Raw genomic sequence first — 15,269 nt, forward strand, 5'->3', positions numbered from 1 at the left:
CATTTAAACTAGAGGTAGGCTTGAAATTCAGTTTATACATATGTAAACAAAAAGACAGGTTTTTATGAAGCGAACACTTCTGAATCAACTAAGACAAATCCCCCACCTTCTAACTTAAAAGGTTTTGGCTATTAAATGAAATTTACACAGGGTTTATGCTCTCTTGTGAAATGAGTCTTGAATAACATGGACAGAACTGAAATGCACCTGGTGAATTTTTCATGGCAGCTGTCCAGACAAATGCTTTGGGTTTTAGAGATTTGATTCATGAAGAAGTGTCAGATGTCTAAGGTGGGTTAGTGTGTCTAGTTATTGTTTGGTTCAAATCTTGTTTATGATATTTGCATCAACAAAATCATCGCTAAGCAGCTAATCTGGAAAGGAATAAAGTAAATATGTTTGTGAAAAACTGTTCAAAATAATTTTACAATTTGTTGTTTTATTGTCAAACAATGCTGGTTTAACTATTAACATATACAGTAGAACATTATTGAAGAAACCAATGATACAACAGTAGTTTATGCTATGATGTTAGTTTCCACCACCAGAACTCTAACAACTGCTGTTCATCGTAACTTTTTTGATGCATTATGTGTTCTGATATTTTAAAGCAACATGCCAATAGTAAGATCAACCATTTCAAACAACGACATACAGTTCTCAGCAACTACTATAAATGTATTTGGGAGACAGAGGGGTAACAAAATCCTGATATATTTAAATCAAAAACTCTTCCCAGTCACAATTTCTGTAGCAGTTTGTTTTACTTTTAAATATTGCTCCTTTAAAATTTAGACCTTTTCTTCTTTAATGTTAAATGATTTACTACCTTTTTATGCAGTTGGTGCCTGTTAATAATTACTGTTGCATTTTTTTGGTCTTCGGAATATAGAGATTTATTAGGATTTTCCTTAATCATTGCAGTGAAAGTTTTTACTCATTTTATGTATTAATTATTGTGCAAAACCTCACAGGTTACTAACCTTAGCATTCTACCAGATGATGGTTGTTGACCTCTATATCATTAAATTAAACAGTGGTCAAGAGGGCTATAAGAATCATTTATTATAAATATTCATTTATTGAGACATGTAACACACTGCCATTTCAATAAACTGAATGCAGTACTGCACAAACTTGTACTGAATTCTTCTACTTTTTAAATGTGAAGTGGTAGTTTACTTTTGAAAATATATTTGTATTTAAAATGTTTATGCATTAATGTTTATTTTAATTTGACATTGCCAAAATGTTTTCAAAAAGCACACTCAGACATGTACATACATACTGTACATCATCACTCACACCAGACGGCACCATATTTTGTTAAATGCAGAAGTCCACATTCTGGGAAAAAAAGACTCCATCCCCAATCCAAAAGGCTGGTTACAACTCTGTACCTATATGTTCTTTTTTCCAGCACATAAACTATACACAGTCTTACTAAGCTGTAAATTGTATCTTCTTCTCCTGTTAGGGGTTGCCACTGCAGATCATCTTCTTCCATATCTTTCTGTCCTCTGCATCTTGTTCTGTTACACTCACCACCTGCATTTCCTCTTTCACCACATCCATAAACCTCCTCTTAGGCCTTCCTCTTTTCCTCTTCACAGGCAGCTCTATCCTTAGCATCCTTCTCCCAATATACTCTGCATCTCTCCTCTGCACATATCCAAACCAATGCAATCTCGCCTCTCTGACTTTGTCTCCCAACCGTCCAACTTGAGCTGACCCTGTAATGTACTCATTTCTTATCCTGTCCATCCTTGTCACACCCAGTGCAAATCTTAACATCTTGAACTCTGCCACCTCCAGCTCTGTCTCCTGCTTTCTGGTCATTGCCACCGTCTTTAACCCATATAACATAGCTGGTCTCACTACCGTCCTGTAGACCTTCCCTTTCACTCTTGCTGATACCCATCTGTCACAAATCACTCCTGACACTCTTCTCCACCCATTCCACCCTGCCTGCACTCTCTTTTTCACCTCTCTACCACAATCCCCATTACTCTGAATTGTTGATCCCAAGTATTTAAACTCATCCACCTTCACCAACTCTACTCCCTACATCCTCATCATTCCTCTGACCTTCCTCTCATTTACACACATGTATTCTGTCTTGTTCTTACTGACCTTCATTCCTCTCCTCTCTAGAGAAAACCTCCAACTTTCCAGGGTCTCCTCGACCTGCTCCCTGCTCTCTCTACAGAGCACAATATCATCAGCAAACATCAAAGTCCATGGGGACTCCTTTCTAATCTCGTCTGTCAACCTGTCCATCACCATTGCAAATAAGAAAGGACTCGGAGCCGATCCCTGATGTAATCCCACCTCCACATTGAATGCATCCGTCACTCCTACCGCAGACCTCACCACTGTCACACTTCCCTCGTACATATCCTGTACAACTCTTACATACTTCTTTGCCACTCCCAACTTCCTCATACAATACCACAGCTCCTCTCGAGGCACCCCGTCATATGCTTTCTCTAGGTCCACAAAGACACAATGCAACTCCTTCTGGGCTTCTCTATACTTCTCCATCAACACCCTCAGAGCAAACATCGTAACTGTGGTGCTCTTTCTTGGCATGAAACCATACTGCTGCTCACTAATCATCACCTCACTTCTTAACCTAGCTTCCACTACTCTTTCCCATAACTTCATGCTGTGGCTCATCAATTTTATCCCCCTGTAGTTACTACAGTCCTTGCACATCCACTTATTCTTAAATATCGGCACCAGTACACTTCTGCTCCACTCCTCAGGCATCCTCTCACTTTCCAAGATTCCATGAAACAATCTGGTTAAAAACTCCACTGCCATCTCTCCTAAACACCTCCATGCTTCCACAGATATATCATCTGGACCAACGGCTTTTCCATTCTTCATACTTATCACAATTAATATATAATGCTTGGACAAAGGAATATTTCACCATTGTTTTAAAATATTTACAAAGGTTAACTAACATAAAAAATTGTACTATTTAAAATCAACATAATTGCAATTTTCTTTTGTGGAAACAGTTAGTACACCCCTTCCTTTTATTACTGCATCACATGCCTAAAATTTGATTTGGATATAGAGTAGCCTAGAAAGTCTTGCCTGATTATATAAATATCAGAAGCCAAAGTAGTTTTGTCTTAGAAATTTAAATGTGAGGCTACATGGCAAGGTCAAAAGAGGTGTTCAGAACAAAGATTGCTGATGCATATGAGCTTGGCTTTTAAATAAGAAAATCCAGGTAATTTATAGTCAATCTCTCCACCATTTGAAAACAGAAAATTTCAAACCAAGGGTGAAAGTGTTCTGCACTGGAAGGTAGAAAAAATGTTTTCTAAGACAACATAGGACTCTGATAGAAAAGACATGTTTATAAGAAATTATTTCTGTTATAGGAGGCTACTACAGAAGCTATGGGTGTACTTCTTGTTCAAGCAAACAATTTCATTTCTGATTTCTTTTTTGTTGAATACGTTTCCTTGTTTTTTTGACATTTACCTTTATCCATCAGTAGTGTTGAAATGAAGGTCAAATATCCATACATGCTAACTTGGTGAAGAACACTCTTGTCATGGGATGTACTTAGGATTCATAGCATGCAGTGCTCTGCAAACACAAGTCTCAGAGCAGTGCATGCACAAATTAGACAGTCCTACCTTTGAATGAACCCAAGGGTGCCTGTAGTTTCGTCTTGGTGCTGAAGATTGAAAATGTAATAACATGAAAACAAAGCTGCAAGTCCTGAGAGGAAAGTTGTCCGAGAGCCTTCAGACAACACTTTGCTCTGTATGCTGATCATTAAGTGTGCATTTGTGAGTGCTTTCTCTGAAACACACACAAAATAACTCATAGCCTTTGATTTAGAATACATAGTTATGTTGACTGTCACCATTTTTTGAATATATTAGAAACATTGCTAGTTGATATTCAAATCATCTCATCTTCAAGTCAGCTTTTATCTTAACCTTTAGCATACCAAGTATTATTAATCGAGAGATCCCTGGTAAGCTGAGGGTTGTCTGGACAACAATCAACAGTCAATCAATAAATGCACAGACCAAATGTTGCCTGATTTGCATGAAACAGGATAAATGTAACAACAAGAAATTAAAAATGATTGCATATACATCTGCCAGAAGTATGAGTATCCTTTGTAAAATAAGTCTCCAATAGCTGAACAGCACAGAGAGCCACTTCACTATTAGGGAAGCACAAACCTCTTCACTAGCTAGTTTGCGCTTCATGTACTCAATGATGGCTCTGCTACACCCTTTAATTGTCACTCCCAAGGTATGAAGAAACATTTATGTTTGTGTATAGCTCAAAGTGAAAATAGAAAAAATACATTGTAATGTAAAGGAAAGGCCACTTGTGTCTCACATCCTCAACAGCAGGTGCAAGTGTGATGTATCATGCATCTCTGCAAAGAATAAGTTGACTCCATGCATCAAATGACATCTTCTCCATCTGCTTCAGTTGCACCCTGCTGCAGTAAGAGCTTTTTTAGGTGTGCCTCCTGTTGAATTTCCCATGGTTCTGTGGTGAGATAACGTGGTGCTGCCCATTTGAAGTGCTGCCATTTGAGGTGCTAAATTCGTACTTTGAATTGGTGAAGATGTGGATCATATCCACCTCCAATCAATGTCTGGCTTTCATCAAACACATCAGAAAAATTACAAGGATAATGTCTGACAATTTTTTGACAAACTGTAAGACACTGTGACTGAGTCGGATTTGCTTCCTATCTTTGCATGTCGACTGCCAGCACAATTTGCCTGTGATCTGCAGGATTATGCCACTTACTATTTGTGATGGATGTCTGATTTCCGCTAGGCATTTGATCCTAAAGGGATTTTAAAGGTTTGTGGCCATGTAATAGACATGGTTGATTGTGATGATGCAGGAGAAGAGCTGGCTGAGGGGTTCATAGCTTAAGGGAGGCTTGAGAAAGGTAAAAGGGCCTAAAAGTGGTAATGACTCAGAATGATGTGAGGATTCTGAACATTATTCATTGCCATTTCTAAAAGATGACAAAACAAAGTTAGAAGTACTACACACCGAACAAAGCAATTTAACATTCCCATTGTAAATCCACCTACAATTGATTCCATTGCCTGATTGAAATGCATTTCTTTATTGAAAATGCCACAACAGCTGAGCAATGTCATCCTCCTTTACATATTTCTGGTCAGCTGCATTCTGTACACCACATTGCCACAGGCTCTCCCAAAGCTGAGAGCATTCGAGTCTCTGCTTTGAGGATTTAAGAACAACCTACTGGTTCTCTTCAGCTAATTTGGACATTACTACAGGGAGAGGAAGGAGTGGTGAAGAACAATCGTGACACATCACACTTTATTTTTTGCAATGGCGTGGACACAAGACAGTGAGCTCCCATATGAGCAAGACAAAGAGACTGGTAGTCCATCCATTATCCAACCCAAACACATGGTCACGGGGGTCTGCTGGAGCCAATCCCAGCCAACACAGGGCACAAGGCAGGAACCAATCCCGGGCAGGGTGCCAACCCACCGCAGGACACACACAAACACACCCACACACCAAGCACACACTAGGGGCAATTTAGAATCGCCAATCCACCTAACCGGCATGTCTTTGGACTGTGGGAGGAAACCGGAGCACCTGGAGGAAACCCACGCAGACACGGGCAGAACATGCAAACTACACACAGGGAGGTCCAGGGAAGCGAACCCAGGTCCCCAGGTCTCCCAACTGCGAGGCAGCAGCGCTACCCACTGCGCCACCGTGCCGTGACTGGTAGTCTCCATTATAAAACAAATAGAAGAATGTCTATGAATACGTATCGTTTGGATTTTATCAAATATGATCCCTTCATCATTTCTGCTGATCGCCACAAACTTGTTTTTCTTGTATCTTGTGTCCTTCACAGTCACATCACAAGTAACAAAGGTATCCAAAGACTCAAATTTTTGTTGAAAAACTGACTAGCTTATTTTTTCATCATAGTCATTCACAAAAAACCTCTTACCTTCTTCTCCACAACTATACTCAGTGGATAGAAATTACCAGGACTGAGAAACACTTGGAAGAGCTGAAGTCTCTCAGCAAGTGCTGTACATATGTTTTTAAAATTATGCCATTTTCTTGCACACTTTGATGTGCTTACTATCAAATATGAGCATTCAAAAATGAAATAGAGGCCCACAGCTAGCAATAAGCTCTGCGTTGTGACTAGTACCATGATTTTTGGGTTTTAGTAAATAATCAGGAAAGAGTCACATTAAAAAGTACAAGTATTCAGAAATTTTAAATAAGTTGTCTGAGCAAGAGAGCGCACATCAGTCAACAATCTGGTGAAGCCACAAAACCATCTGCCTTATTTAATTTTCATCCGGATGGTCATTTTTTTGTCTCCAACCAACTTTGGCAGCAGTTTCCTCAAACACCAGTTTTTGGACAGCATGACCAGCAAGCTTTTTTATTTCTATAGGTAACATCACAAGGTTTGTCAATGCCATCATTACCTTGGTATTTGAACTGATTTATGTGACTATTTAATTCAAGAAAGGAGAAATGCCTATCTTTTGTAACTAGATGATTAATGTATAATGTTAGATCAAAGAAAAAGCACCCTCAAAAAAACATGGCCTAAACATGAAAGCAAAACAGGTGGACAGACACTTAGAATCAAATGTGATATCTCCACTAACTTCTATATATTTGCTTTTGTTCTGTATATGATTTTTATATTATGTTGTCCTTATAGCGGCCCTAGAAAGAGGTCCATCCATCCATTTTCCAACCCGCTGAATCCAAACACATGGTCACGGGGGTCTGCTGGAGCCAATCCCAGCCAACACAGGGCACAAGGCAGGAACCAATCCCGGGCAGGGTGGTGACTCAAATGTTTTTCTCCTAATTTCACAATACCTGCAGAAATATACGCTATGACTGAAATTCTGAAGAAATCCTCTAACATTATGTGAGCCACAATTGTCACCTACAATTGTACACAAACTTCCTTGGAGAACCTGTTCTTTAGGCAAGGCTATTCTATTGATTTCAATTTTTCAGATCTTATACAAATGGGCCAAATACTGATTGTTGTCTAAAATACTTGAAATCTTGCTCTCTGCAATGGAAAACAAGTTGCATTTTATCAGTGTTTGATCTGTTGTGTAGCAAGAATACATTGCAAGAAGTGCATGCTTTTTGGATTTACCACTTCAAAAGGATCTTAATAGAGTCCTTGATAATGTCCTAATGATGAGGGTTCAGATTTTAACATGTTCTCTGCCATATGTCTCCCATCCCAAATCCCAAAGATCTTCCTGCGATTAGACATTGCAATGTGTCTGTATGTGCTGCTCCCTTACTGTCTCACACTTACAGAGGCATTCAAGAATTTGCTCAAACAGAATGTACCAAACAAAGCACTATTTACATGCTTCATTCAGTCCAAGTCTAATGGCCTGAGGGTCAACATAATTAAACCTATTCTTGAACAAAGTTTTCCATCTCTGGTCATTTTTTAATGTTTCAGTATTGTAAGCCCTTAAGGACACCCTCTGTTTTGGATGGATCATATAGCAATAAAGCCACTTGACTTGACAGTTGACTTGAATACTACAAAAAGGGCTAGAAATGAGTAAATTCAAGGCTTGGAAATGAGCATCGATATTATTGAGTGCATGTGTGGACTAGTGTTGTGCGGTATACTGGTACTGAAAAAGTATGGAAAAATTTGAAATTTAATAAAGGAATTGTGCCAGCGTTCCAGAATTTTCAGTTCCGGAAGTAAATGTCAGCTTTCCCCTCAAACCCCATCCACCCACACTAAGTGGAGTAGCCTGGGAAGTGACGTACTTGGAAGTGCCAGAGTGTTCACAAAACCACATGCTTCAAAACAATTGAGACTTCATGGTTAAACCCACCAAACCAGAACTATTTTGGTACTGGTACTGAGGTGTGTAAGCTGGTATCGATCAAAGTCAAAATTTTAATACTGATCCAACACTAGTGTGTACTATAGAGGGAGGTGGCGATTCATTTGCAATTGATGCATATGAATCTCCAGATTGAAAATTGATGTAGTCAGAGTATATCGAAAGGGATGCTATATTAAGCAAAATATTAACACAGGGAAGGGAACAATACAATAAGGAAACAAAGCAGAGCATTAAAAGAAAATAAGTACTGTACTAGCAGCATCACTGGGTCTAACTTATATAAAAGCTCACTGTTTTCTGACAGTCAGGGTGGCATATGCACTAATCCACCAAACACCTACACACAGAACTCCTTTATTCACCCTTTGTGCCTTATCCACTAGGCTCTGGTTCACTTTGTCCTGCCCACTGAGCCCTTGTCCTTTGACCTAACTCCAGATTCAAGCCTTTTAAGCCTATACTGGGTGCTACTTCCAGAACTGCCCCAAGAATAACAGAATTGGTCTTTGAACCCCCATGAGGCTGTCTTACAGGCTGTCTCTCCAATTCCAAGCCCTAGATCTTTCTTAAACTGCCAGGTGACCATTTTAATTTGTAGCAGGGGCCATATGTAACATAACTGTACTTCTCTTGTACCAGGTGACTCCTGTTCCCCATGTGTTCTTCCATTATCTATACATCTCTTTGTGCTGACTACACTAATAAAGCATCCAAAGTTGTTGTTGCCAGTGCAGTCTCCATCTAGGCACCTCATAGCCTGACTCCTGTTTGCGACATGAAATTACCTGCAATTCAAGTCCCGGCTGGGTCTGCTACCACACATGCTAAGAGACTAAATAAAGTTAGAAACAATATTTAAAACCAGGGTTAACATTTGGAATATTTTAATTTTATGTTGACTCACTGCTTGCTTTAATTATGTTGCAGGAGAAAGAAAACAAACATTTACTTAGATTAAAGTTTTTAAGCAGAGTATTAGAAAATATGGCACATTTGCTATTTGAAAATGATTTTATTAAATATTTATTGATAGATAAACTTCTTTAATGTTGTAATTAAATCTTTAGATTAGTAAGTGAAATTATTTTTGAGCTGCTTGGCATTTCTTACATACATATACAGGTACATCTTTAAATTGGCACTCTTCCATAGGATCTGGTCTTCCCAAGGGAAACATATACACTTTTAGCAATGACAAGTGGCAATTATAGTACCATTATCTATCTTTATGTCTCTTATGAGAAGTTAACTTTACAAATTGAGGGACAGACTTTCCCTTTTTATTCTCACTTTGTAATTCACAAGTACAACCTGTAATATTTTTAGTTGACAGACACTGTGCTTGCATTATAACAGCTGCTGTCTAAGACAGAGACAGCTTACAGAACATTTTCAAGCAAAGGTAACCGTGTCCTCGGATGTACAATGTAATGCACAGTAACTGTCACAATTCAAAAAGCCTTTTCATATGGAATACACAAAATCCCTGAGGTTTAAGCAGATCCACTTTTTTATATTTAGCATATACTATTTTAACCTTTCAAATTAGCAAGGCCAGTGTTTAATAAAGTTAACATTTCTTTAGAGTATTAGGCAATGAGACATACAGTACCATGAGCAACAGCTAATCAAAATATTAATTTAGAATGATATAGATGAAATAAACGATAATCTTTAAAGTGCTAAACTTGTTCAGCTATGCAAACATTGAACATAAAAATACAATGAAAGTCTAATATAATACAACTTTTTATAAACTTGATTTATCATGAGGTCACGTAATACGAAAGGTACCAAGTAAACTCTTGTGTTCTTTTCTTGATGGGGGGAAAGGAAAAAATGACAAAACCAGTTATACACCTGTTACCTTTAACCTCTATCTGTATTATACCCCACATATTCAATCATAGGAACCCTAATGGGATTCTTTATTTACTTTCTAATCTTTTATTTCCAAACCTTTACTTCAACCCAGTTTTACCACAACTAGAAGGATTCACCTGCGCATCCTCAAGTGCCCTTAAGGGACTGCAGGTAGCAGTTGGACAATCCAGCACTCGGCTACGCTGGTAATCATAATTAGTCACAGGCATTGACTTCTAAGCTTTTGCTGAATATTATGTATTCTCAAGGATATGGAAAGAGATAGATAGAAAAAGAGAGAGAGACAGAACTTTTTATCAATTTCAAAACAGCAGTTGTTGTTCCTCCAGCATCAGCTCCTATGTTCTTGCCCAAACAGGAAACACACACACATACACTAGTACCAGAGCATGTTGACATTATCTTTTGCAGTTTCTCACAGAACAGTGAATGATTCAGTCATTGCTGTTAGTTGAAGATTTTATCTTTGAGATTTCAGGCTAAGTAAGCAGAAGTATAAAAAAACCTCTAAATTCCTGCTTCATGTTTCATCTTCTCCAACATGCACTGCACTTCTGTTCAGTTTAATGAGACAGTTTGAGAGGAGACACTTTGAGAGTTTAAAGTGTCTCCTATGTAATACTGTACTTAGAAATGAAGACCACTAAAATGTTGTCATTTTGAAAAAACAGATTTATTTTTTTTATACAACTACATGGTAGACGCTAATGAAATACTACTTTTTAAAATATTTGTAAATAGAAACCAAAGAAAAACATATAACCTGAAAACCTTCAAATTTCAAACAACTACTGTGATAAACGGAAGGACGACTGGAGTCCCAAAGAAACGTTGAGGTGCCAACCAGGCCACCCCTTTTAATTCAAATGTTCAAAAAACTTTAAACAAATAAGTGATCAGTGGTGCAACAGAAATCAGACTTTGAAAACGTCATCTTATCCAACAAGACTTGATAGCAAACATGGCTTGTTTAAGCAGATCATTCACTGGGAGTTGCATCAAGTGGGGGCTTCTCCCTGAAGTGAGACACCCTTTTCTGAAAAAGTCTTGGTTTTATAGGCTCCAAGTCCACATGAGCGGGACCTCTGGGATGCTGGGCGCGGAGTTCAGTTACCCTCATGGAGTGGTTTCTCTGCACTGTGGAGACAAAAGGAGATGACATAGTTAGCAACCATGCCCCCCTCTCATCCTGGAGTAGTATTACACACCTTAATAAAGTCCAGATGGTGATCCTCGGATGCCCATGCTTGACACTTAAAAAGAGAACAGCCATCAGCCATCCTTTATAACAACAAGACTAAAGATAACTCTAATCCTTCTTGCAAAGAATACTTTAGAAATCCAGTACAAAACAGCACAGATATTATGTAAAAAGTGAGATGGTAAGAAATGGCTTTCTTTGATAAGATTTTCTGCCTGAGTACACATTTTCAATTTGTTTCTAGATTTTGATTATCTATTTAAAATCACTTTTAACTGAAATAAACAAAGGCAATATTACCAAATTAAACACATGATATCATACCATATGGCAGATTTCACTAAGCCATGACAATTGTTAGCAAGCAACACAAGGATTTATATATTCCATCTCATCAAGTATCTAAAGCCTTCTGTTAATAAACAAAAAATGCATTTAAGTCAATTGCTTTGGTCTTGATGTAGTTTTACCAGCACTCACTTCCCTAACATTTTTGCATAATGCTTATAACATTACAATTAATTTTACAATGATGATTTGCATTTGGTTTTGAGAAGTTATTCCTACGTATTTGCGCTTGACAATCGGCCATTCCATAACTCTTTTTGGCTTTCTTCTGTTTATAAATCTTCTGTACCCAGATATGTATGAGACCAACCAGAATTCCCTGGCATTGTGTTAATCGCGCATGCAGTGCCAGCTTCTCCAATTGATGGTATCTTGAGTGTTTTAACTACAATGCCACCCATGCAGAAGTAGACAGTGCAATTTTCAACTGTAAGCATTACAGAAAGGTCAGTCCAAACAGAATGAATACATCCAAGTGAGCCATAATAGATATGCATAAGCACTCTTCTGAAAACAGCAAACTAATTCAGTCCCGGCAACAAATTTTAATTATAGTACAGGATGCTTTTATCAGGAGGACATAAATTAACATTTGCACATGCAAGCATCAATGATTCCTGCAAAATATCACAAAAGTCTGACAATTATTTTCTGTGTAAAAAGATGCCATGATGGCCCCCTCTCCTATTACAATATATAAAGTAAATAAGCAAACCGAGCTTAAACACTCTTTCAAGCAACTCAATTTGTGTGCAGTTTGACAAAACATAAAGGATTTACCCATACAAAAGTAGTGGGGCGTGAATGCATACCCCATACTGAAATATGATTTTGCTCATTGCAGAAAAGTACCTCTGATTCCGAAACCACTGCCAATTTACAATTAGTGCCTTACAAAGCTAATCTGTTTTTCCTAACACCAGTGTAGAGGATAAAGAACTTTTAATTCTTATTAGAAGAAATGTGATAATACAATACTGCAGCTAAAAAGGAAGAGTGTCAAGTGAAAATATGATCCCTGAAAATCTATTTTTCAAATTGTGTTTGTCATGTTTGGTCAACATTCTGTTTAATTGTCATGCACTTACACTGAAGTCTCTTCTAGGTGATGTTTTGCAGTAGACAATCTAGTACCAATTAACTGCTTATTCATTGATTCTGAATTGATAGCATTCAGAGACATGACAGGTTCACACAACTTAATAACAGAATATACCAACATGATCTTTTTGTTTTACTGCACAAAAAGTCCCCAGAGATGTTTTAATTTCAGAATACTTTTGTGTAAAACTTGTGCGGAACAAAAAATCTGTCATAAATAAAGTTAATCATGCTAGAGTCCAGGCAGCACAGTGGTGGAGTGGTAGCACTGCTTCCCCACAACAAGGAGACAGAGGTTCACGTCCTGGGTGCCACCTGAGTGAAGCGGCCCACACACCTTTTCTGGATATCTGAGTTAAGAAAATGGATTCATGGATATTAAAGACCAAAACAACTAAAGAAATTTAAGAATGAATACTCCTTAAATTAGATACATTTGAATGTATTTATTGATAAAAAAAGTATCATCTCAGCATAACAATAATGACACAAGCCTATTATAATAGTACGTACACACATATTTATCATAGTATAGGCATGATGGTGTGGCACATTAATGAAAAGGAAACCTGATGCAATTTTTTACACCATTGTACTTTACAACATAAGGTCGATGATGTTCAACCTTTGCTTCATTTTTCTGACCATAGGCTCAAAATATAAATGCAAATTAAATACTGTGAAAAAATTATTTGAAGGATATAAGACCCAACACTGACAACATAGTGGCATACCAATAATTCAGGCTTACAAATTGAGAAATGTGTGTTAAAAGGAAAAAGAGTGTGCAGGACAGAAACCTTTGGTGATGAGCAGGCCACAGCAGTGCACACAGTGCAGCATGATAGGAGGAAAAAATTCACGGGATAAAAGAAAAATAGCTTAAGTGCATCTTACCGTCTTTGTTTAATCACTCTGGAAAAATATTCTGAGGGAATAAAGTAAAGAAAGGCATATATATATATATATATATATATATATATATATATATATATATATATATATATATAATATTCATGGCATTCGTAGTCTGAATCACAAACTAATTGTATGGGTGGTTATCTACCAGGTAATGCTTGTGGTTGGTCAGCAAGTCGGCTAACATCCGCCACGGTGCCCTCTTTCAGTTGCGAGAAGCAGATCATATAATGGTTGAATAGTTTACTGTCAAATAATGCAAAGAGTACACGACACGTGTTTTGCCCTAATTCTGGGCTCATCAGGCGTACACACTCACTGCACCCCCCTCTCGGGGAATTGAACCTCGGACATCAGCGCTAGAGGCAAAGCCTCTAACGTTGCGCCATGGCATGTGGTTCTTTCATTTGACAGCTTGTAGATCGGGGTAATTACATTCATGGCATTCGTAGTCTGAATCACAATCTGATTGTATGGGTGGTTACCTACCAGGTAATGCTTGTGGTTGGTCAGCAAATCGGCTAACATCCGTCACAGTGCTCTCTTTCAGTTGCGAGAAGCAGATCATAGAATGGTTGAATAGTTTACTGTCAAATAATGCAAAGAGTACACGTCACGTGTTTCGCCCTAATTCTGGGCTCATCAGGCATACACACTCACTGCACCCCCCTCTCGGGGAATTACCCCGATCTACATGCTGTCAAATGAACGAACCACATGCTGTGGCATAAAGTTAGAGGCTTTGCCTCTAGCGCTGACGTCCGAGGTTCGATTCCCCGAGAGGGGGGTACAGTGAGTGTGTACGCCTGATGAGCCCAGAATTAGGGCGAAACATGTGTCGTGTACTCTTTGCATTATTTGACAGTAAACTATTCAACCATATATATATATATATATATATATATATATATATATATATATATATATATATATATATATATATATATATATATATATATATATATATATATATATAATATATATATAGAAAATAATATGTCTGTCTGTTTGTATGTCCATCCATCCATTTTCCAACCCGCTGAATCTGAACACAGGGTCACAGGGGTCTGCTGGAGCCAATTCCTGTTTGTATGTTCCCTATATAATCCTAATCCTTTTGACTGATCTGGCTTCCTAGGACCATACAGACATGATAGACTACTTTGGAACTCAATGGGTTTTTTGTTTTTTCTGTGTGCTACAGTTTGCACACCAGTGGAACCTGCTGGCTTAGAGCAAGTGGAACTTTTGAACAGACTGAAAACAGACTAGCAAACATTAATTAACCAGAATTTAATTACCAGAACCTGTTGAAAAGGCGCAAGCTGCTTCAATCTACTTTAATATGAAAAGGAGCATCATGCACTTTTGCAGGGTGGTTTTGGGTAAGTCTTGATCAAGTGTGCAAATGCAATGCAACAAAAAGGAGAATCAAGAGATTGTTGTTTAACTCCTGCTTTGTTGGCTTTTCTTCACAATTTAAGAACTATAAACTGACCATCTTTAAATAGGAGGACGAATCAGGCATGACAGCATTCATGGTTAACAATTCAGCAATTCTGAAATCCAGTCAGACCCAAAAAGAACAAAGAAAAGGAACTGAGCAGAGACACTTATAGAAAGGCAGTGTGGATGGGAGAGCAAGCAATAACAGGGTCATAATTTAAAAAAACACATAAACCTTTGTTTTCCTGTCTTAACACATTCTATAAATATATCCATGCAACACTGGGTACTTTCAACTAGTCTTAATATAAAATGATTTATTCTAAACCAAATTAAATAAATCTTCCATTCTGAAAATCTTTTGAAGAACAAGGATGGCAGCCTAATAAAATTACAAGATTACCTATAAACAGAGTAGCACCTCATAAAACTTT

The sequence above is a fragment of the Erpetoichthys calabaricus genome, chromosome 4 (genome assembly GCF_900747795.2).
Source record: "Erpetoichthys calabaricus chromosome 4, fErpCal1.3, whole genome shotgun sequence".
Classification (NCBI taxonomy): Eukaryota; Metazoa; Chordata; class Cladistia; order Polypteriformes; family Polypteridae; genus Erpetoichthys; species Erpetoichthys calabaricus.